The sequence below is a fragment of the Ranitomeya variabilis genome, chromosome 2, assembly GCF_051348905.1.
Source record: "Ranitomeya variabilis isolate aRanVar5 chromosome 2, aRanVar5.hap1, whole genome shotgun sequence".
In the NCBI taxonomy this organism is placed as follows: domain Eukaryota; kingdom Metazoa; phylum Chordata; class Amphibia; order Anura; family Dendrobatidae; genus Ranitomeya; species Ranitomeya variabilis.
Window position 1 is genome coordinate 516,508,621 of NC_135233.1, and position 21,993 is coordinate 516,530,613.

The 21,993-nt window shown below is 41.7% G+C and overlaps 17 non-coding genes across 17 annotated transcripts in view; all 17 read left to right on the forward strand.

The window, feature by feature from the left end:
• TRNAS-AGA (transfer RNA serine (anticodon AGA)) overlaps positions 1-17 on the forward strand; it is an 82-nt gene extending 65 nt beyond the window's left edge. The window contains exon 1 of the tRNA in view: positions 1-17. This exon is cut by the window's left edge and continues 65 nt beyond it. This is a non-coding gene — a tRNA (tRNA-Ser).
• A 664-nt stretch (positions 18-681) lies between these two features.
• On the forward strand, positions 682-753 carry TRNAQ-UUG (transfer RNA glutamine (anticodon UUG)). The gene has a single exon. It is a non-coding gene; the product is annotated as a tRNA-Gln (tRNA).
• Positions 754-1,718: 965 nt separating this feature from the next.
• On the forward strand, positions 1,719-1,800 carry TRNAS-AGA (transfer RNA serine (anticodon AGA)). Its single transcript has one exon. It is a non-coding gene; the product is annotated as a tRNA-Ser (tRNA).
• A 664-nt stretch (positions 1,801-2,464) lies between these two features.
• TRNAQ-CUG (transfer RNA glutamine (anticodon CUG)) lies at positions 2,465-2,536 on the forward strand. The gene has a single exon. It is a non-coding gene; the product is annotated as a tRNA-Gln (tRNA).
• Positions 2,537-3,503: 967 nt separating this feature from the next.
• On the forward strand, positions 3,504-3,585 carry TRNAS-AGA (transfer RNA serine (anticodon AGA)). The gene has a single exon. It is a non-coding gene; the product is annotated as a tRNA-Ser (tRNA).
• Positions 3,586-4,249: 664 nt separating this feature from the next.
• TRNAQ-UUG (transfer RNA glutamine (anticodon UUG)) lies at positions 4,250-4,321 on the forward strand. Its single transcript has one exon. It is a non-coding gene; the product is annotated as a tRNA-Gln (tRNA).
• Positions 4,322-5,286: 965 nt separating this feature from the next.
• On the forward strand, positions 5,287-5,368 carry TRNAS-AGA (transfer RNA serine (anticodon AGA)). Its single transcript has one exon. It is a non-coding gene; the product is annotated as a tRNA-Ser (tRNA).
• Positions 5,369-6,032: 664 nt separating this feature from the next.
• Positions 6,033-6,104, forward strand: TRNAQ-CUG (transfer RNA glutamine (anticodon CUG)). Its single transcript has one exon. It is a non-coding gene; the product is annotated as a tRNA-Gln (tRNA).
• Positions 6,105-7,071: 967 nt separating this feature from the next.
• Positions 7,072-7,153, forward strand: TRNAS-AGA (transfer RNA serine (anticodon AGA)). Its single transcript has one exon. It is a non-coding gene; the product is annotated as a tRNA-Ser (tRNA).
• Positions 7,154-7,817: 664 nt separating this feature from the next.
• TRNAQ-CUG (transfer RNA glutamine (anticodon CUG)) lies at positions 7,818-7,889 on the forward strand. The gene has a single exon. It is a non-coding gene; the product is annotated as a tRNA-Gln (tRNA).
• A 967-nt stretch (positions 7,890-8,856) lies between these two features.
• On the forward strand, positions 8,857-8,938 carry TRNAS-AGA (transfer RNA serine (anticodon AGA)). The gene has a single exon. It is a non-coding gene; the product is annotated as a tRNA-Ser (tRNA).
• A 664-nt stretch (positions 8,939-9,602) lies between these two features.
• On the forward strand, positions 9,603-9,674 carry TRNAQ-UUG (transfer RNA glutamine (anticodon UUG)). The gene has a single exon. It is a non-coding gene; the product is annotated as a tRNA-Gln (tRNA).
• Positions 9,675-10,641: 967 nt separating this feature from the next.
• On the forward strand, positions 10,642-10,723 carry TRNAS-AGA (transfer RNA serine (anticodon AGA)). Its single transcript has one exon. It is a non-coding gene; the product is annotated as a tRNA-Ser (tRNA).
• A 664-nt stretch (positions 10,724-11,387) lies between these two features.
• TRNAQ-UUG (transfer RNA glutamine (anticodon UUG)) lies at positions 11,388-11,459 on the forward strand. Its single transcript has one exon. It is a non-coding gene; the product is annotated as a tRNA-Gln (tRNA).
• Positions 11,460-12,426: 967 nt separating this feature from the next.
• TRNAS-AGA (transfer RNA serine (anticodon AGA)) lies at positions 12,427-12,508 on the forward strand. The gene has a single exon. It is a non-coding gene; the product is annotated as a tRNA-Ser (tRNA).
• Positions 12,509-13,172: 664 nt separating this feature from the next.
• TRNAQ-UUG (transfer RNA glutamine (anticodon UUG)) lies at positions 13,173-13,244 on the forward strand. Its single transcript has one exon. It is a non-coding gene; the product is annotated as a tRNA-Gln (tRNA).
• Positions 13,245-14,957: 1,713 nt separating this feature from the next.
• TRNAQ-UUG (transfer RNA glutamine (anticodon UUG)) lies at positions 14,958-15,029 on the forward strand. Its single transcript has one exon. It is a non-coding gene; the product is annotated as a tRNA-Gln (tRNA).
• The last annotated feature ends 6,964 nt before the right edge of the window (positions 15,030-21,993 follow it).

Sequence of the window (21,993 nt, forward strand, 5' to 3'; positions counted from 1 at the left end):
AAATCCTGCTGACTACGAATATGTTCATATAGTTTTTTGACTGATTACCTGAGAAGATAAATTTGCGTGTGTCCTGTTTTATGCCACATGAAGGTGATATGCGAACTTTGGGCAGGGTTTCTAGAACCAGACTGACTTTATTTTTGGATGCATTTTATATAAGCCGATCTGACGCTACATCCCACGTGTGTCATGCCACTAATTAAAAGAAGCGCCATGAGTGCCACCAGGTAAGTGGTGCATCTCCCTCTTTTGTCTAGCAGTTACAGACCACTGCTTTGGCAGATGTACTGAGACATGCACTTTTATTCACAGCAACCTTCAATTATCTCTTGGATAAAACTTTTTACCACACAATGAAAATTTTTTAGCCACTTCTGGATGAACAGCTTTCTAACAGTATAAGTTTTGCAGTTATTTTTTTCTTACCTTTTTTCCAAGTAACAGATCCAACACTCTATTTACTAGCCACTTTTCATCAACATTTAAAACTGTCATTGTTGAGATATCATGGAACTCTTGGCACACTTGTGGAAATAAAGTTTAGGAGATATTAATTTACCTTTGTGTATTAATTGTAGATTTGCACTACAGCTTTAGAGCCTTTTTTCACCATGATTCATGAGTTCATATGTGCTTTTTAGCACAAAAAAACTGCAGCCAGTTATTTTTTGTGCGTGTGGTTCCATGGTGTAATGGTTAGCACTCTGGAATTTGAATCCAGCGATCTGAGTTCAAATCTCAGTGGAACCTGGGCAGCTCTTTGTACATGTGTTTCAGTTTTTGCACTTACACTGAGTTCTCCTGTGCCAAAGGTTTAACATAAAAAGATAAAAAGAGAAAGTTAAAATCAACATGCAAAACAAAGATTTGAATGTTCCAAGCATCCATGGAGTGATCACTTTGAGTTCTATGGCCAAATCTACCTTTAAAGCAGGATTACGGAAACTTTAAATTGACTTTAAGTTACAGCACTCTTACGAACTGTGTCACGCAAAGCAACCATACCCTATGATTTATGTCAATGTTCACATAACACTTTTTCCAGGTGTATGAAACTGACAAGGATTTGAAGTTGAAATGACTTCAGGAAATGTTGGCGTTTTCTTCCTGAATCATCTTTTCTTGTGTTTTTCAGAATTTCCTACAGCGGTTTGTAAGCATTTTTGGTGGTGTTTCTCTAAAATTATTTTGGGCATCTTTTGAGTCTGTTTTTGTGGCTTTTCTTTGTAGCTCACAAAATGCACCAAAAGTCTCTCAGGAACATTGAAGGAGTTTTCCTAACCTTGCCATTGAATTGTATTATAAGTATGGAGCTCTTCTAAATGAAAAACACCTGAAGAATGATATGCTTATTTTAGTTAACCGCTTGGCATTTTTTGAAACTTGATGTGGTTAAAAGACGCCCAAAAGCCTGATAATATGAACAGCAAGTCTTTTTTACGTGGAAATTAATTTGTTCAGTGTTTTCAGCATTTTCAGATTAATTTTCAGGATGTTTTTGGAATGGACCCACTCCAAATCCGCCTTATAAAGAGGTAAGTCTTAAACTGTGCATGATTCCCATTGATGATGACTTTAAATCAGATTTTTACATTTTACTGGGACCTGGAAATTTGTTTCTATTTTCTGAGATGTTTTCCAGAGGGATAATCACTGATCTTGATCATGGTGCTATAAGAAAAGGTGTTTGATTCTCATCAAAAATCAACGTCTAAGTAGTCGTGGCCGAGTGGTTAAGGCGATGGACTAGAAATCCATTGGGGTTTCCCTGCGCAGGTTCAAATCCTGCCGACTACGAATATGTTCATATAGTTTTTTGACTGATTACCTGAGAAGATAAATTTGCGTGTGTCCTGTTTTATGCCACATGAAGGTGATATGCGAACTTTGGGCAGGGTTTCTAGAACCAGACTGACTTGATTTTTGGATGCATTTTATATAAGCCGATCTGACGCTACATCCCACGTGCGTCATGCCACTAATTAAAAGAAGCGCCATGAGTGCCACCAGGTAAGTGGTGCATCTCCCTCTTTTGTCTAGCAGTTACAGACCACTGCTTTGGCAGATGTACTGAGACATGCACTTTTATTCACAGCAACCTTCAATTATCTCTTGGATAAAACTTTTTACCACACAATGAAAATTTTTTAGCCACTTCTGGATGAACAGCTTTCTAACAGTATAAGTTTTGCAGTTATTTTTTTCTTACCTTTTTTCCAAGTAATAGATCCAACACTCTATTTACTAGCCACTTTTCATCAACATTTAAAACTGTCATTGTTGAGATATCATGGAACTCTTGGCACACTTGTGGAAATAAAGTTTAGGAGATATTAATTTACCTTTGTGTATTAATTGTAGATTTGCACTACAGCTTTAGAGCCTTTTTTCACCATGATTCATGAGTTCATATGTGCTTTTTAGCACAAAAAAACTGCAGCCAGTTATTTTTTGTGCGTGTGGTTCCATGGTGTAATGGTTAGCACTCTGGACTCTGAATCCAGCGATCTGAGTTCAAATCTCAGTGGAACCTGGGCAGCTCTTTGTACATGTGTTTCAGTTTTTGCACTTACACTGAGTTCTCCTGTGCCAAAGGTTTAACATAAAAAGATAAAAAGAGAAAGTTAAAATCAACATGCAAAACAAAGATTTGAATGTTCCAAGCATCCATGGAGTGATCACTTTGAGTTCTATGGCCAAATCTACCTTTAAAGCAGGATTACGGAAACTTTAAATTGACTTTAAGTTACAGCACTCTTACGAACTGTGTCACGCAAAGCAACCATACCCTATGATTTATGTCAATGTTCACATAACACTTTTTCCAGGTGTATGAAACTGACAAGGATTTGAAGTTGAAATGGCTTCAGGAAATGTTGGCGTTTTCTTCCTGAATCATCTTTTCTTGTGTTTTTCAGAATTTCCTACAGCGGTTTGTAAGCATTTTTGGTGGTGTTTCTCTAAAATTATTTTGGGCATCTTTTGAGTCTGTTTTTGTGGCTTTTCTTTGTAGCTCACAAAATGCACCAAAAGTCTCTCAGGAACATTGAAGGAGTTTTCCTAACCTTGCCATTGAATTGTATTATAAGTATGGAGCTCTTCTAAATGAAAAACACCTGAAGAATGATATGCTTATTTTAGTTAACCGCTTGGCATTTTTGGAAACTTGATGTGGTTAAAAGACGCCCAAAAGCCTGATAATATAAACAGCAAGTCTTTTTTACGTGGAAATTAATTTGTTCAGTGTTTTCAGCATTTTCAGATTAATTTTCAGGATGTTTTTGGAATGGACCCACTCCAAATCCGCCTTATAAAGAGGTAAAAGTCTTAAACTGTGCATGATTCCCATTGATGATGACTTTAAATCAGATTTTTACATTTTACTGGGACCTGGAAATTTGTTTCTATTTTCTGAGATGTTTTCCAGAGGGATAATCACTGATCTTGATCATGGTGCTATAAGAAAAGGTGTTTGATTCTCATCAAAAATCAACGTCTAAGTAGTCGTGGCCGAGTGGTTAAGGCGATGGACTAGAAATCCATTGGGGTTTCCCCGCGCAGGTTCAAATCCTGCTGACTACGAATATGTTCATATAGTTTTTTGACTGATTACCTGAGAAGATAAATTTGCGTGTGTCCTGTTTTATGCCACATGAAGGTGATATGCGAACTTTGGGCAGGGTTTCTAGAACCAGACTGACTTTATTTTTGGATGCATTTTATATAAGCCGATCTGACGCTACATCCCACGTGTGTCATGCCACTAATTAAAAGAAGCGCCATGAGTGCCACCAGGTAAGTGGTGCATCTCCCTCTTTTGTCTAGCAGTTACAGACCACTGCTTTGGCAGATGTACTGAGACATGCACTTTTATTCACAGCAACCTTCAATTATCTCTTGGATAAAACTTTTTACCACACAATGAAAATTTTTTAGCCACTTCTGGATGAACAGCTTTCTAACAGTATAAGTTTTGCAGTTATTTTTTTCTTACCTTTTTTCCAAGTAACAGATCCAACACTCTATTTACTAGCCACTTTTCATCAACATTTAAAACTGTCATTGTTGAGATATCATGGAACTCTTGGCACACTTGTGGAAATAAAGTTTAGGAGATATTAATTTACCTTTGTGTATTAATTGTAGATTTGCACTACAGCTTTAGAGCCTTTTTTCACCATGATTCATGAGTTCATATGTGCTTTTTAGCACAAAAAAACTGCAGCCAGTTATTTTTTGTGTGTGTGGTTCCATGGTGTAATGGTTAGCACTCTGGAATTTGAATCCAGCGATCTGAGTTCAAATCTCAGTGGAACCTGGGCAGCTCTTTGTACATGTGTTTCAGTTTTTGCACTTACACTGAGTTCTCCTGTGCCAAAGGTTTAACATAAAAAGATAAAAAGAGAAAGTTAAAATCAACATGCAAAACAAAGATTTGAATGTTCCAAGCATCCATGGAGTGATCACTTTGAGTTCTATGGCCAAATCTACCTTTAAAGCAGGATTACGGAAACTTTAAATTGACTTTAAGTTACAGCACTCTTACGAACTGTGTCACGCAAAGCAACCATACCCTATGATTTATGTCAATGTTCACATAACACTTTTTCCAGGTGTATGAAACTGACAAGGATTTGAAGTTGAAATGACTTCAGGAAATGTTGGCGTTTTCTTCCTGAATCATCTTTTCTTGTGTTTTTCAGAATTTCCTACAGCGGTTTGTAAGCATTTTTGGTGGTGTTTCTCTAAAATTATTTTGGGCATCTTTTGAGTCTGTTTTTGTGGCTTTTCTTTGTAGCTCACAAAATGCACCAAAAGTCTCTCAGGAACATTGAAGGAGTTTTCCTAACCTTGCCATTGAATTGTATTATAAGTATGGAGCTCTTCTAAATGAAAAACACCTGAAGAATGATATGCTTATTTTAGTTAACCGCTTGGCATTTTTTGAAACTTGATGTGGTTAAAAGACGCCCAAAAGCCTGATAATATGAACAGCAAGTCTTTTTTACGTGGAAATTAATTTGTTCAGTGTTTTCAGCATTTTCAGATTAATTTTCAGGATGTTTTTGGAATGGACCCACTCCAAATCCGCCTTATAAAGAGGTAAGTCTTAAACTGTGCATGATTCCCATTGATGATGACTTTAAATCAGATTTTTACATTTTACTGGGACCTGGAAATTTGTTTCTATTTTCTGAGATGTTTTCCAGAGGGATAATCACTGATCTTGATCATGGTGCTATAAGAAAAGGTGTTTGATTCTCATCAAAAATCAACGTCTAAGTAGTCGTGGCCGAGTGGTTAAGGCGATGGACTAGAAATCCATTGGGGTTTCCCTGCGCAGGTTCAAATCCTGCCGACTACGAATATGTTCATATAGTTTTTTGACTGATTACCTGAGAAGATAAATTTGCGTGTGTCCTGTTTTATGCCACATGAAGGTGATATGCGAACTTTGGGCAGGGTTTCTAGAACCAGACTGACTTGATTTTTGGATGCATTTTATATAAGCCGATCTGACGCTACATCCCACGTGCGTCATGCCACTAATTAAAAGAAGCGCCATGAGTGCCACCAGGTAAGTGGTGCATCTCCCTCTTTTGTCTAGCAGTTACAGACCACTGCTTTGGCAGATGTACTGAGACATGCACTTTTATTCACAGCAACCTTCAATTATCTCTTGGATAAAACTTTTTACCACACAATGAAAATTTTTTAGCCACTTCTGGATGAACAGCTTTCTAACAGTATAAGTTTTGCAGTTATTTTTTTCTTACCTTTTTTCCAAGTAATAGATCCAACACTCTATTTACTAGCCACTTTTCATCAACATTTAAAACTGTCATTGTTGAGATATCATGGAACTCTTGGCACACTTGTGGAAATAAAGTTTAGGAGATATTAATTTACCTTTGTGTATTAATTGTAGATTTGCACTACAGCTTTAGAGCCTTTTTTCACCATGATTCATGAGTTCATATGTGCTTTTTAGCACAAAAAAACTGCAGCCAGTTATTTTTTGTGCGTGTGGTTCCATGGTGTAATGGTTAGCACTCTGGACTCTGAATCCAGCGATCTGAGTTCAAATCTCAGTGGAACCTGGGCAGCTCTTTGTACATGTGTTTCAGTTTTTGCACTTACACTGAGTTCTCCTGTGCCAAAGGTTTAACATAAAAAGATAAAAAGAGAAAGTTAAAATCAACATGCAAAACAAAGATTTGAATGTTCCAAGCATCCATGGAGTGATCACTTTGAGTTCTATGGCCAAATCTACCTTTAAAGCAGGATTACGGAAACTTTAAATTGACTTTAAGTTACAGCACTCTTACGAACTGTGTCACGCAAAGCAACCATACCCTATGATTTATGTCAATGTTCACATAACACTTTTTCCAGGTGTATGAAACTGACAAGGATTTGAAGTTGAAATGGCTTCAGGAAATGTTGGCGTTTTCTTCCTGAATCATCTTTTCTTGTGTTTTTCAGAATTTCCTACAGCGGTTTGTAAGCATTTTTGGTGGTGTTTCTCTAAAATTATTTTGGGCATCTTTTGAGTCTGTTTTTGTGGCTTTTCTTTGTAGCTCACAAAATGCACCAAAAGTCTCTCAGGAACATTGAAGGAGTTTTCCTAACCTTGCCATTGAATTGTATTATAAGTATGGAGCTCTTCTAAATGAAAAACACCTGAAGAATGATATGCTTATTTTAGTTAACCGCTTGGCATTTTTGGAAACTTGATGTGGTTAAAAGACGCCCAAAAGCCTGATAATATAAACAGCAAGTCTTTTTTACGTGGAAATTAATTTGTTCAGTGTTTTCAGCATTTTCAGATTAATTTTCAGGATGTTTTTGGAATGGACCCACTCCAAATCCGCCTTATAAAGAGGTAAAAGTCTTAAACTGTGCATGATTCCCATTGATGATGACTTTAATTCAGATTTTTACATTTTACTGGGACCTGGAAATTTGTTTCTATTTTCTGAGATGTTTTCCAGAGGGATAATCACTGATCTTGATCATGGTGCTATAAGAAAAGGTGTTTGATTCTCATCAAAAATCGACGTCTAAGTAGTCGTGGCCGAGTGGTTAAGGCGATGGACTAGAAATCCATTGGGGTTTCCCTGCGCAGGTTCAAATCCTGCTGACTACGAATATGTTCATATAGTTTTTTGACTGATTACCTGAGAAGATAAATTTGCGTGTGTCCTGTTTTATGCCACATGAAGGTGATATGCGAACTTTGGGCAGGGTTTCTAGAACCAGACTGACTTTATTTTTGGATGCATTTTATATAAGCCGATCTGACGCTACATCCCACGTGCGTCATGCCACTAATTAAAAGAAGCGCCATGAGTGCCACCAGGTAAGTGGTGCATCTCCCTCTTTTGTCTAGCAGTTACAGACCACTGCTTTGGCAGATGTACTGAGACATGCACTTTTATTCACAGCAACCTTCAATTATCTCTTGGATAAAACTTTTTACCACACAATGAAAATTTTTTAGCCACTTCTGGATGAACAGCTTTCTAACAGTATAAGTTTTGCAGTTATTTTTTTCTTACCTTTTTTCCAAGTAACAGATCCAACACTCTATTTACTAGCCACTTTTCATCAACATTTAAAACTGTCATTGTTGAGATATCATGGAACTCTTGGCACACTTGTGGAAATAAAGTTTAGGAGATATTAATTTACCTTTGTGTATTAATTGTAGATTTGCACTACAGCTTTAGAGCCTTTTTTCACCATGATTCATGAGTTCATATGTGCTTTTTAGCACAAAAAAACTGCAGCCAGTTATTTTTTGTGCGTGTGGTTCCATGGTGTAATGGTTAGCACTCTGGACTCTGAATCCAGCGATCTGAGTTCAAATCTCAGTGGAACCTGGGCAGCTCTTTGTACATGTGTTTCAGTTTTTGCACTTACACTGAGTTCTCCTGTGCCAAAGGTTTAACATAAAAAGATAAAAAGAGAAAGTTAAAATCAACATGCAAAACAAAGATTTGAATGTTCCAAGCATCCATGGAGTGATCACTTTGAGTTCTATGGCCAAATCTACCTTTAAAGCAGGATTACGGAAACTTTAAATTGACTTTAAGTTACAGCACTCTTACGAACTGTGTCACGCAAAGCAACCATACCCTATGATTTATGTCAATGTTCACATAACACTTTTTCCAGGTGTATGAAACTGACAAGGATTTGAAGTTGAAATGGCTTCAGGAAATGTTGGCGTTTTCTTCCTGAATCATCTTTTCTTGTGTTTTTCAGAATTTCCTACAGCGGTTTGTAAGCATTTTTGGTGGTGTTTCTCTAAAATTATTTTGGGCATCTTTTGAGTCTGTTTTTGTGGCTTTTCTTTGTAGCTCACAAAATGCACCAAAAGTCTCTCAGGAACATTGAAGGAGTTTTCCTAACCTTGCCATTGAATTGTATTATAAGTATGGAGCTCTTCTAAATGAAAAACACCTGAAGAATGATATGCTTATTTTAGTTAACCGCTTGGCATTTTTGGAAACTTGATGTGGTTAAAAGACGCCCAAAAGCCTGATAATATAAACAGCAAGTCTTTTTTACGTGGAAATTAATTTGTTCAGTGTTTTCAGCATTTTCAGATTAATTTTCAGGATGTTTTTGGAATGGACCCACTCCAAATCCGCCTTATAAAGAGGTAAAAGTCTTAAACTGTGCATGATTCCCATTGATGATGACTTTAATTCAGATTTTTACATTTTACTGGGACCTGGAAATTTGTTTCTATTTTCTGAGATGTTTTCCAGAGGGATAATCACTGATCTTGATCATGGTGCTATAAGAAAAGGTGTTTGATTCTCATCAAAAATCGACGTCTAAGTAGTCGTGGCCGAGTGGTTAAGGCGATGGACTAGAAATCCATTGGGGTTTCCCTGCGCAGGTTCAAATCCTGCTGACTACGAATATGTTCATATAGTTTTTTGACTGATTACCTGAGAAGATAAATTTGCGTGTGTCCTGTTTTATGCCACATGAAGGTGATATGCGAACTTTGGGCAGGGTTTCTAGAACCAGACTGACTTTATTTTTGGATGCATTTTATATAAGCCGATCTGACGCTACATCCCACGTGCGTCATGCCACTAATTAAAAGAAGCGCCATGAGTGCCACCAGGTAAGTGGTGCATCTCCCTCTTTTGTCTAGCAGTTACAGACCACTGCTTTGGCAGATGTACTGAGACATGCACTTTTATTCACAGCAACCTTCAATTATCTCTTGGATAAAACTTTTTACCACACAATGAAAATTTTTTAGCCACTTCTGGATGAACAGCTTTCTAACAGTATAAGTTTTGCAGTTATTTTTTTCTTACCTTTTTTCCAAGTAACAGATCCAACACTCTATTTACTAGCCACTTTTCATCAACATTTAAAACTGTCATTGTTGAGATATCATGGAACTCTTGGCACACTTGTGGAAATAAAGTTTAGGAGATATTAATTTACCTTTGTGTATTAATTGTAGATTTGCACTACAGCTTTAGAGCCTTTTTTCACCATGATTCATGAGTTCATATGTGCTTTTTAGCACAAAAAAACTGCAGCCAGTTATTTTTTGTGCGTGTGGTTCCATGGTGTAATGGTTAGCACTCTGGACTTTGAATCCAGCGATCTGAGTTCAAATCTCAGTGGAACCTGGGCAGCTCTTTGTACATGTGTTTCAGTTTTTGCACTTACACTGAGTTCTCCTGTGCCAAAGGTTTAACATAAAAAGATAAAAAGAGAAAGTTAAAATCAACATGCAAAACAAAGATTTGAATGTTCCAAGCATCCATGGAGTGATCACTTTGAGTTCTATGGCCAAATCTACCTTTAAAGCAGGATTACGGAAACTTTAAATTGACTTTAAGTTACAGCACTCTTACGAACTGTGTCACGCAAAGCAACCATACCCTATGATTTATGTCAATGTTCACATAACACTTTTTCCAGGTGTATGAAACTGACAAGGATTTGAAGTTGAAATGGCTTCAGGAAATGTTGGCGTTTTCTTCCTGAATCATCTTTTCTTGTGTTTTTCAGAATTTCCTACAGCGGTTTGTAAGCATTTTTGGTGGTGTTTCTCTAAAATTATTTTGGGCATCTTTTGAGTCTGTTTTTGTGGCTTTTCTTTGTAGCTCACAAAATGCACCAAAAGTCTCTCAGGAACATTGAAGGAGTTTTCCTAACCTTGCCATTGAATTGTATTATAAGTATGGAGCTCTTCTAAATGAAAAACACCTGAAGAATGATATGCTTATTTTAGTTAATCGCTTCGCATTTTTGGAAACTTGATGTGATTAAAAGACGCCCAAAAGCCTGATAATATGAACAGCAAGTCTTTTTTACGTGGAAATTAATTTGTTCAGTGTTTTCAGCATTTTCAGATTAATTTTCAGGATGTTTTTGGAATGGACCCACTCCAAATCCGCCTTATAAAGAGGTAAAAGTCTTAAACTGTGCATGATTCCCATTGATGATGACTTTAAATCAGATTTTTACATTTTACTGGGACCTGGAAATTTGTTTCTATTTTCTGAGATGTTTTCCAGAGGGATAATCACTGATCTTGATCATGGTGCTATAAGAAAAGGTGTTTGATTCTCATCAAAAATCAACGTCTAAGTAGTCGTGGCCGAGTGGTTAAGGCGATGGACTAGAAATCCATTGGGGTTTCCCTGCGCAGGTTCAAATCCTGCCGACTATGAATATGTTCATATAGTTTTTTGACTGATTACCTGAGAAGATAAATTTGCGTGTGTCCTGTTTTATGCCACATGAAGGTGATATGCGAACTTTGGGCAGGGTTTCTAGAACCAGACTGACTTTATTTTTGGATGCATTTTATATACGCCGATCTGACGCTACATCCCACGTGCGTCATGCCACTAATTAAAAGAAGCGCCATGAGTGCCACCAGGTAAGTGGTGCATCTCCCTCTTTTGTCTAGCAGTTACAGACCACTGCTTTGGCAGATGTACTGAGACATGCACTTTTATTCACAGCAACCTTCAATTATCTCTTGGATAAAACTTTTTACCACACAATGAAAATTTTTTAGCCACTTCTGGATGAACAGCTTTCTAACAGTATAAGTTTTGCAGATATTTTTTTCTTCCCCTTTTTCCAAGTAACAGATCCAACACTCTATTTACTAGCCACTTTTCATCAACATTTAAAACTGTCATTGTTGAGATATCATGGAACTCTTGGCACACTTGTGGAAATAAAGTTTAGGAGATATTAATTTACCTTTGTGTATTAATTGTAGATTTGCACTACAGCTTTAGAGCCTTTTTTCACCATGATTCATGAGTTCATATGTGCTTTTTAGCACAAAAAAACTGCAGCCAGTTATTTTTTGTGTGTGTGGTTCCATGGTGTAATGGTTAGCACAATGGACTTTGAATCCAGCGATCTGAGTTCAAATCTCAGTGGAACCTGGGCAGCTCTTTGTACATGTGTTTCAGTTTTTGCACTTACACTGAGTTCTCCTGTGCCAAAGGTTTAACATAAAAAGATAAAAAGAGAAAGTTAAAATCAACATGCAAAACAAAGATTTGAATGTTCCAAGCATCCATGGAGTGATCACTTTGAGTTCTATGGCCAAATCTACCTTTAAAGCAGGATTACGGAAACTTTAAATTGACTTTAAGTTACAGCACTCTTACGAACTGTGTCACGCAAAGCAACCATACCCTATGATTTATGTCAATGTTCACATAACACTTTTTCCAGGTGTATGAAACTGACAAGGATTTGAAGTTGAAATGGCTTCAGGAAATGTTGGCGTTTTCTTCCTGAATCATCTTTTCTTGTGTTTTTCAGAATTTCCTACAGCGGTTTGTAAGCATTTTTGGTGGTGTTTCTCTAAAATTATTTTGGGCATCTTTTGAGTCTGTTTTTGTGGCTTTTCTTTGTAGCTCACAAAATGCACCAAAAGTCTCTCAGGAACATTGAAGGAGTTTTCCTAACCTTGCCATTGAATTGTATTATAAGTATGGAGCTCTTCTAAATGAAAAACACCTGAAGAATGATATGCTTATTTTAGTTAATCGCTTCGCATTTTTGGAAACTTGATGTGATTAAAAGACGCCCAAAAGCCTGATAATATGAACAGCAAGTCTTTTTTACGTGGAAATTAATTTGTTCAGTGTTTTCAGCATTTTCAGATTAATTTTCAGGATGTTTTTGGAATGGACCCACTCCAAATCCGCCTTATAAAGAGGTAAAAGTCTTAAACTGTGCATGATTCCCATTGATGATGACTTTAAATCAGATTTTTACATTTTACTGGGACCTGGAAATTTGTTTCTATTTTCTGAGATGTTTTCCAGAGGGATAATCACTGATCTTGATCATGGTGCTATAAGAAAAGGTGTTTGATTCTCATCAAAAATCAACGTCTAAGTAGTCGTGGCCGAGTGGTTAAGGCGATGGACTAGAAATCCATTGGGGTTTCCCTGCGCAGGTTCAAATCCTGCCGACTATGAATATGTTCATATAGTTTTTTGACTGATTACCTGAGAAGATAAATTTGCGTGTGTCCTGTTTTATGCCACATGAAGGTGATATGCGAACTTTGGGCAGGGTTTCTAGAACCAGACTGACTTTATTTTTGGATGCATTTTATATACGCCGATCTGACGCTACATCCCACGTGCGTCATGCCACTAATTAAAAGAAGCGCCATGAGTGCCACCAGGTAAGTGGTGCATCTCCCTCTTTTGTCTAGCAGTTACAGACCACTGCTTTGGCAGATGTACTGAGACATGCACTTTTATTCACAGCAACCTTCAATTATCTCTTGGATAAAACTTTTTACCACACAATGAAAATTTTTTAGCCACTTCTGGATGAACAGCTTTCTAACAGTATAAGTTTTGCAGATATTTTTTTCTTCCCCTTTTTCCAAGTAACAGATCCAACACTCTATTTACTAGCCACTTTTCATCAACATTTAAAACTGTCATTGTTGAGATATCATGGAACTCTTGGCACACTTGTGGAAATAAAGTTTAGGAGATATTAATTTACCTTTGTGTATTAATTGTAGATTTGCACTACAGCTTTAGAGCCTTTTTTCACCATGATTCATGAGTTCATATGTGCTTTTTAGCACAAAAAAACTGCAGCCAGTTATTTTTTGTGTGTGTGGTTCCATGGTGTAATGGTTAGCACAATGGACTTTGAATCCAGCGATCTGAGTTCAAATCTCAGTGGAACCTGGGCAGCTCTTTGTACATGTGTTTCAGTTTTTGCACTTACACTGAGTTCTCCTGTGCCAAAGGTTTAACATAAAAAGATAAAAAGAGAAAGTTAAAATCAACATGCAAAACAAAGATTTGAATGTTCCAAGCATCCATGGAGTGATCACTTTGAGTTCTATGGCCAAATCTACCTTTAAAGCAGGATTACGGAAACTTTAAATTGACTTTAAGTTACAGCACTCTTACGAACTGTGTCACGCAAAGCAACCATACCCTATGATTTATGTCAATGTTCACATAACACTTTTTCCAGGTGTATGAAACTGACAAGGATTTGAAGTTGAAATGGCTTCAGGAAATGTTGGCGTTTTCTTCCTGAATCATCTTTTCTTGTGTTTTTCAGAATTTCCTACAGCGGTTTGTAAGCATTTTTGGTGGTGTTTCTCTAAAATTATTTTGGGCATCTTTTGAGTCTGTTTTTGTGGCTTTTCTTTGTAGCTCACAAAATGCACCAAAAGTCTCTCAGGAACATTGAAGGAGTTTTCCTAACCTTGCCATTGAATTGTATTATAAGTATGGAGCTCTTCTAAATGAAAAACACCTGAAGAATGATATGCTTATTTTAGTTAACCGCTTCGCATTTTTGGAAACTTGATGTGATTAAAAGACGCCCAAAAGCCTGATAATATGAACAGCAAGTCTTTTTTACGTGGAAATTAATTTGTTCAGTGTTTTCAGCATTTTCAGATTAATTTTCAGGATGTTTTTGGAATGGACCCACTCCAAATCCGCCTTATAAAGAGGTAAAAGTCTTAAACTGTGCATGATTCCCATTGATGATGACTTTAAATCAGATTTTTACATTTTACTGGGACCTGGAAATTTGTTTCTATTTTCTGAGATGTTTTCCAGAGGGATAATCACTGATCTTGATCATGGTGCTATAAGAAAAGGTGTTTGATTCTCATCAAAAATCAACGTCTAAGTAGTCGTGGCCGAGTGGTTAAGGCGATGGACTAGAAATCCATTGGGGTTTCCCTGCGCAGGTTCATATCCTGCCGACTACGAATATGTTCATATAGTTTTTTGACTGATTACCTGAGAAGATAAATTTGCGTGTGTCCTGTTTTATGCCACATGAAGGTGATATGCGAACTTTGGGCAGGGTTTCTAGAACCAGACTGACTTTATTTTTGGATGCATTTTATATACGCCGATCTGACGCTACATCCCACGTGCGTCATGCCACTAATTAAAAGAAGCGCCATGAGTGCCACCAGGTAAGTGGTGCATCTCCCTCTTTTGTCTAGCAGTTACAGACCACTGCTTTGGCAGATGTACTGAGACATGCACTTTTATTCACAGCAACCTTCAATTATCTCTTGGATAAAACTTTTTACCACACAATGAAAATTTTTTAGCCACTTCTGGATGAACAGCTTTCTAACAGTATAAGTTTTGCAGTTATTTTTTTCTTCCCCTTTTTCCAAGTAACAGATCCAACACTCTATTTACTAGCCACTTTTCATCAACATTTAAAACTGTCATTGTTGAGATATCATGGAACTCTTGGCACACTTGTGGAAATAAAGTTTAGGAGATATTAATTTACCTTTGTGTATTAATTGTAGATTTGCACTACAGCTTTAGAGCCTTTTTTCACCATGATTCATGAGTTCATATGTGCTTTTTAGCACAAAAAAACTGCAGCCAGTTATTTTTTGTGCGTGTGGTTCCATGGTGTAATGGTTAGCACTCTGGACTTTGAATCCAGCGATCTGAGTTCAAATCTCAGTGGAACCTGGGCAGCTCTTTGTACATGTGTTTCAGTTTTTGCACTTACACTGAGTTCTCCTGTGCCAAAGGTTTAACATAAAAAGATAAAAAGAGAAAGTTAAAATCAACATGCAAAACAAAGATTTGAATGTTCCAAGCATCCATGGAGTGATCACTTTGAGTTCTATGGCCAAATCTACCTTTAAAGCAGGATTACGGAAACTTTAAATTGACTTTAAGTTACAGCACTCTTACGAACTGTGTCACGCAAAGCAACCATACCCTATGATTTATGTCAATGTTCACATAACACTTTTTCCAGGTGTATGAAACTGACAAGGATTTGAAGTTGAAATGGCTTCAGGAAATGTTGGCGTTTTCTTCCTGAATCATCTTTTCTTGTGTTTTTCAGAATTTCCTACAGCGGTTTGTAAGCATTTTTGGTGGTGTTTCTCTAAAATTATTTTGGGCATCTTTTGAGTCTGTTTTTGTGGCTTTTCTTTGTAGCTCACAAAATGCACCAAAAGTCTCTCAGGAACATTGAAGGAGTTTTCCTAACCTTGCCATTGAATTGTATTATAAGTATGGAGCTCTTCTAAATGAAAAACACCTGAAGAATGATATGCTTATTTTAGTTAACCGCTTCGCATTTTTGGAAACTTGATGTGATTAAAAGACGCCCAAAAGCCTGATAATATGAACAGCAAGTCTTTTTTACGTGGAAATTAATTTGTTCAGTGTTTTCAGCATTTTCAGATTAATTTTCAGGATGTTTTTGGAATGGACGCACTCCAAATCCGCCTTATAAAGAGGTAAAAGTCTTAAACTGTGCATGATTCCCATTGATGATGACTTTAAATCAGATTTTTACATTTTACTGGGACCTGGAAATTTGTTTCTATTTTCTGAGATGTTTTCCAGAGGGATAATCACTAGTGTTGAGCGATACCTTCCGATATCGGAAAGTATCGGTATCGGAAAGTATCGGCCGATACCGTCAAAGTATCGGATCTAATCCGATACCGATACCCGATCCCAATGCAAGTCAATGGGACGAAAATATCGGAATTAAAATAAACCCTTTATACACTTGTAGGTTCATTCTACATGAAGGAAAACAACTAAGAATAATGTAGGATGTATTGGGGGACGTGGCGGAGATATTAAAGGCACAGAGGTTTAGCCCAATGTAATAGAATAGCAGGATTTTGCGTTTTTTTTTATGACGTTCGGCGTTAGAAAGAATTTGACTATGTTAATTTTTTTTTTAATGTCAGATATTGATGTTTCACTGCTTCCACGCCCTTCACCTTTTTGTTTACTTCTCCCACGCTTTCTTCTTAATTATCCTCATCATCAGCTTCTTTGACATCAACTTCTTCACCTTATTCATCTTCTTCTTCATCTTCTACCTATTATTTTTTGGGTTACATTGTTCATATTGTTTTTAGTTTACTATTATCTTCATCATATTCTACTTCTTCATCATATTCTTATTTGTGACAGGCATTCCCGTAGTTGTTATCTATAAAAGTTTGAAGATTACACCTTCCGTTCTGCCTGTCACAAAACAGTTACATTTGTCCGCGTTCAGTTTGGCCTGCAGCATCAGGCTTTATCCAGGGGCACCACGAGGAGGAACGGACTCACCCCCATACACTGCTTAGTCTTCTTCTGCTTATAATTTACATAATATTTTTTGCTCTGATATTTTGTGTTATGCTTAATGTCCTTCTGCTCTTTGTTCTGCAGCCTCTTGTTCTTCTGCTTCTCGGTCTTCCAGGTCGTCGTCGTCTCCAGGGTCGTCGTCTCCGGGGTCGTCGTCATCGGGGTGGTCTCCGGGGTCGTCGTCATCGGGGTGGTCTTCAGGGTCATCGTCTCCAGGGTCGTCGTCATCACGGTGGTTGTCGTCTCTGGTGTCGTCGTCATCTTAGGGGTGGTCTTCCGGGTCATCGTGTTTAGTCTCTTGAACTTGGAAATGTAGCAGAAGGTACAAGAAGGCTGAGAAAATGCCGAGAACCAGCTGATGGAACTGGAACTCGGATGGCTACCCGAAGGTCCAAGAGCCAATGGAACGACCGAGGACCAGCTGACGTTACTGGAACCCGGTTACTAAGCAGGAGGTACCTGTGCTGAAAGCACTACCAAGGACCACCTGACGTTGGTGGAACTCAGATACCCAGAGGGAGGCACCTAAGCCAAAGGCTCTGCCCGGAACCAGCTGACGGTACTGGAACCAGGATGGGGAGCAGAAGGTACAAGAGCAAAAGACACTGCCGAGAACCAGCTGACGGTGCTGGAACCCGGATGGGTAGCCGAAGGTCCAAGAGCCAATGGAACTACCGAGGACCAGCTGACGTTACTGGAACCCGGTTACTAAGCAGGAGGTACCCGTGCCTGAAAGCACTACCAAGGACCACCTGACGTTGGTGGAACTCGGATACCAAAGGGAGGCACCTAAGCCAAAGGCTCTGCCCGGAACCAGCTGACGGTACTGGAACCAGGATGGGGAGCAGAAGGTCCAAGAGCAAGTGTCTGCGTGGCTTTTGCAGGACACGTTGCCGGCTGCACAGCAGGGGAACAGCTGGCGGTGCTGGACCCCACTGACACATTGGCTGGTGTTTTTCTCTGTGCAGCTAGCACATCTGGGCCCCAACTGGCGGTTTGTTAGAGCCCAGGGTCAGCAGGAGGAGGAGGAGCAGGAGCAGGGGGAGGGGAGTGTAGGCCGAAGCCTGCACTGGCGGCAGCTTTGGGTCTGTTGTGTCTGCGTGGCGGTCGCAGGACACGTTGCCGGCTACACAGCAGGGGAACAGCTGGCGGTGCTGGACCCCACTGACACATTGGCGAGGTGTTTGGCTCTGTGCAGCCAGCACTTCCGGACAGCAACTAGCGGTGTTGGAGCCCGGGCTCTGCAGGGGGAGCAGAGTGTAGGCCGAAGCCTACTTGAACCAATTTCAAAGGTAACCTTTAACCCCCCCTCAGGGGTTAGAAAGTAGAAGAGACACAGCTTATGCAGCAGTAGTGCTGCACAAGTCAAAGGTTGCTCTTTTAATTTCGCTCCTTGCACACGCTGAATGAAACACGTATAACATTTAGCCCTTTATACAGTCAAACTGTGTTGGAGGCGCGAGTTCCCTTTGTAATGAGACGCAGCACAGATGTCAAGAATCCCACCTTGGTGCTGGGTGCAGCCTCCTGAGCGTTGTTATTTGCTGTACAGGAGTCTGCGCTGTCGTGTTATCCCCTGGCCTAGCGCTGTTAGCGCTGCCCATCTTCTGACATCATGTAATGTCGGCCGGTGCGTTTCGCGATGACCATGAATCCCAGCCCCGCAGTGTCTTAACATTGTCAAAACACTGCGGGGCTGGGATTCAGGGCCTGGCGCAGCACATATGTTGGCCTCTCACACTCGGGTCCTTACACCCGCTTCAGACTGTGCGGCGTCATCTGATCCCTTATCGCATGCCACGGCCATGAAGCCGCACAGTCCGAAGAAGGCGGAAGGAGAGGAGGGACAGGCGAACTGATGCACTGATCCTGCCCATCAATCACACCCTCGCAGTCCCAATAAATAAGACACCGAGGGGCGTTGTGTGGGTCAGGGCGGCCGCAGAGGCGCAGCAAGCCAAACAATGATGCCAGAAGACGGGCAGCGCTACCAAGGGGGTTGCAGCGTGTCATTACAAAGGAAAGTCACACCACCGGGACGGTTAAATGGTCACACAGAGGACACATTGCAGACGTGTTTTCAGTTCCACATGTGCGAGGAGAATACGTTTCTGAGCCACCTTGCACACATGCAGCATTACCGCTGTACAAGGTGGCTGGATAACGTAAAAACGCCTGGGGGAGGGGGGACAGGTTCCCTTCAATTTCAGTTCTTGTGTCTGCGTGGCTTTTGCAGGACACGTTGCCGGCTGCACAGCAGGGGAACAGCTGGCGGTGCTGGACCCCACTGACACATTGGCTGGTGTTTTTCTCTGTGCAGCTAGCACATCTGGGCCCCAACTGGCGGTTTGTTAGAGCCCAGGGTCAGCAGGAGGAGGAGGAGCAGGAGCAGGGGGAGGGGAGTGTAGGCCGAAGCCTGCACTGGCGGCAGCTTTGGGTCTGTTGTGTCTGCGTGGCGGTCGCAGGACACGTTGCCGGCTACACAGCAGGGGAACAGCTGGCGGTGCTGGACCCCACTGACACATTGGCGAGGTGTTTGGCTCTGTGCAGCCAGCACTTCCGGACAGCAACTAGCGGTGTTGGAGCCCGGGCTCTGCAGGGGGAGCAGAGTGTAGGCCGAAGCCTACTTGAACCAATTTCAAAGGTAACCTTTAACCCCCCCTCAGGGGTTAGAAAGTAGAAGAGCCACAGCTTATGCAGCAGTAGTGCTGCACAAGTCAAAGGTTGCTCTTTTAATTTCGCTCCTTGCACACGCTGAATGAAACACGTATAACATTTAGCCCTTTATACAGTCAAACTGTGTTGGAGGCGCGAGTTCCCTTTGTAATGAGACGCAGCACAGATGTCAAGAATCCCACCTTGGTGCTGGGTGCAGCCTCCTGAGCGTTGTTATTTGCTGTACAGGAGTCTGCGCTGTCGTGTTATCCCCTGGCCTAGCGCTGTTAGCGCTGCCCATCTTCTGACATCATGTAATGTCGGCCGGTGCGTTTCGCGATGACCATGAATCCCAGCCCCGCAGTGTCTTAACATTGTCAAAACACTGCGGGGCTGGGATTCAGGGCCTGGCGCAGCACATATGTTGGCCTCTCACACTCGGGTCCTTACACCCGCTTCAGACTGTGCGGCGTCATCTGATCCCTTATCGCATGCCACGGCCATGAAGCCGCACAGTCCGAAGAAGGCGGAAGGAGAGGAGGGACAGGCGAACTGATGCACTGATCCTGCCCATCAATCACACCCTCGCAGTCCCAATAAATAAGACACCGAGGGGCGTTGTGTGGGTCAGGGCGGCCGCAGAGGCGCAGCCAGCCAAACAATGATGCCAGAAGACGGGCAGCGCTACCAAGGGGGTTGCAGCGTGTCATTACAAAGGAAAGTCACACCACCGGGACGGTTAAATGGTCACACAGAGGACACATTGCAGACGTGTTTTCAGTTCCACATGTGCGAGGAGAATACGTTTCTGAGCCACCTTGCACACATGCAGCATTACCGCTGTACAAGGTGGCTGGATAACGTAAAAACGCCTGGGGGAGGGGGGACAGGTTCCCTTCAACTTCAGTTCTTGTGTCTGCGTGGCTTTTTCAGGACACGTTGCCGGCTGCACAGCAGGGGAACAGCTGGCGGTGCTGGACCCCACTGACACATTGGCTGGTGTTTTTCTCTGTGCAGCTAGCACATCTGGGCCCCAACTGGCGGTTTGTTAGAGCCCAGGGTCAGCAGGAGGAGGAGGAGCAGGAGCAGGGGGAGGGGAGTGTAGGCCGAAGCCTGCACTGGCGGCAGCTTTGGGTCTGTTGTGTCTGCGTGGCGGTCGCAGGACACGTTGCCGGCTACACAGCAGGGGAACAGCTGGCGGTGCTGGACCCCACTGACACATTGGCGAGGTGTTTGGCTCTGTGCAGCCAGCACTTCCGGACAGCAACTAGCGGTGTTGGAGCCCGGGCTCTGCAGGGGGAGCAGAGTGTAGGCCGAAGCCTACTTGAACCAATTTCAAAGGTAACCTTTAACCCCCCCTCAGGGGTTAGAAAGTAGATGAGCCACAGCTTATGCAGCAGTAGTGCTGCACAAGTCAAAGGTTGCTCTTTTAATTTCGCTCCTTGCACACGCTGAATGAAACACGTATAACATTTAGCCCTTTATACAGTCAAACTGTGTTGGAGGCGCGAGTTCCCTTTGTAATGAGACGCAGCACAGATGTCAAGAATCCCACCTTGGTGCTGGGTGCAGCCTCCTGAGCGTTGTTATTTGCTGTACAGGAGTCTGCGCTGTCGTGTTATCCCCTGGCCTAGCGCTGTTAGCGCTGCCCATCTTCTGACATCATGTAATGTCGGCCGGTGCGTTTCGCGATGACCATGAATCCCAGCCCCGCAGTGTCTTAACATTGTCAAAACACTGCGGGGCTGGGATTCAGGGCCTGGCGCAGCACATATGTTGGCCTCTCACACTCGGGTCCTTACACCCGCTTCAGACTGTGCGGCGTCATCTGATCCCTTATCGCATGCCACGGCCATGAAGCCGCACAGTCCGAAGAAGGCGGAAGGAGAGGAGGGACAGGCGAACTGATGCACTGATCCTGCCCATCAATCACACCCTCGCAGTCCCAATAAATAAGACACCGAGGGGCGTTGTGTGGGTCAGGGCGGCCGCAGAGGCGCAGCCAGCCAAACAATGATGCCAGAAGACGGGCAGCGCTACCAAGGGGGTTGCAGCGTGTCATTACAAAGGAAAGTCACACCACCGGGACGGTTAAATGGTCACACAGAGGACACATTGCAGACGTGTTTTCAGTTCCACATGTGCGAGGAGAATACGTTTCTGAGCCACCTTGCACACATGCAGCATTACCGCTGTACAAGGTGGCTGGATAACGTAAAAACGCCTGGGGGAGGGGGGACAGGTTCCCTTCAATTTCAGTTCTTGTGTCTGCGTGGCTTTTGCAGGACACGTTGCCGGCTGCACAGCAGGGGAACAGCTGGCGGTGCTGGACCCCACTGACACATTGGCTGGTGTTTTTCTCTGTGCAGCTAGCACATCTGGGCCCCAACTGGCGGTTTGTTAGAGCCCAGGGTCAGCAGGAGGAGGAGCAGGAGCAGGGGGAGGGGAGTGTAGGCCGAAGCCTGCACTGGCGGCAGCTTTGGGTCTGTTGTGTCTGCGTGGCGGTCGCAGGACACGTTGCCGGCTACACAGCAGGGGAACAGCTGGCGGTGCTGGACCCCACTGACACATTGGCGAGGTGTTTGGCTCTGTGCAGCCAGCACTTCCGGACAGCAACTAGCGGTGTTGGAGCCCGGGCTCTGCAGGGGGAGCAGAGTGTAGGCCGAAG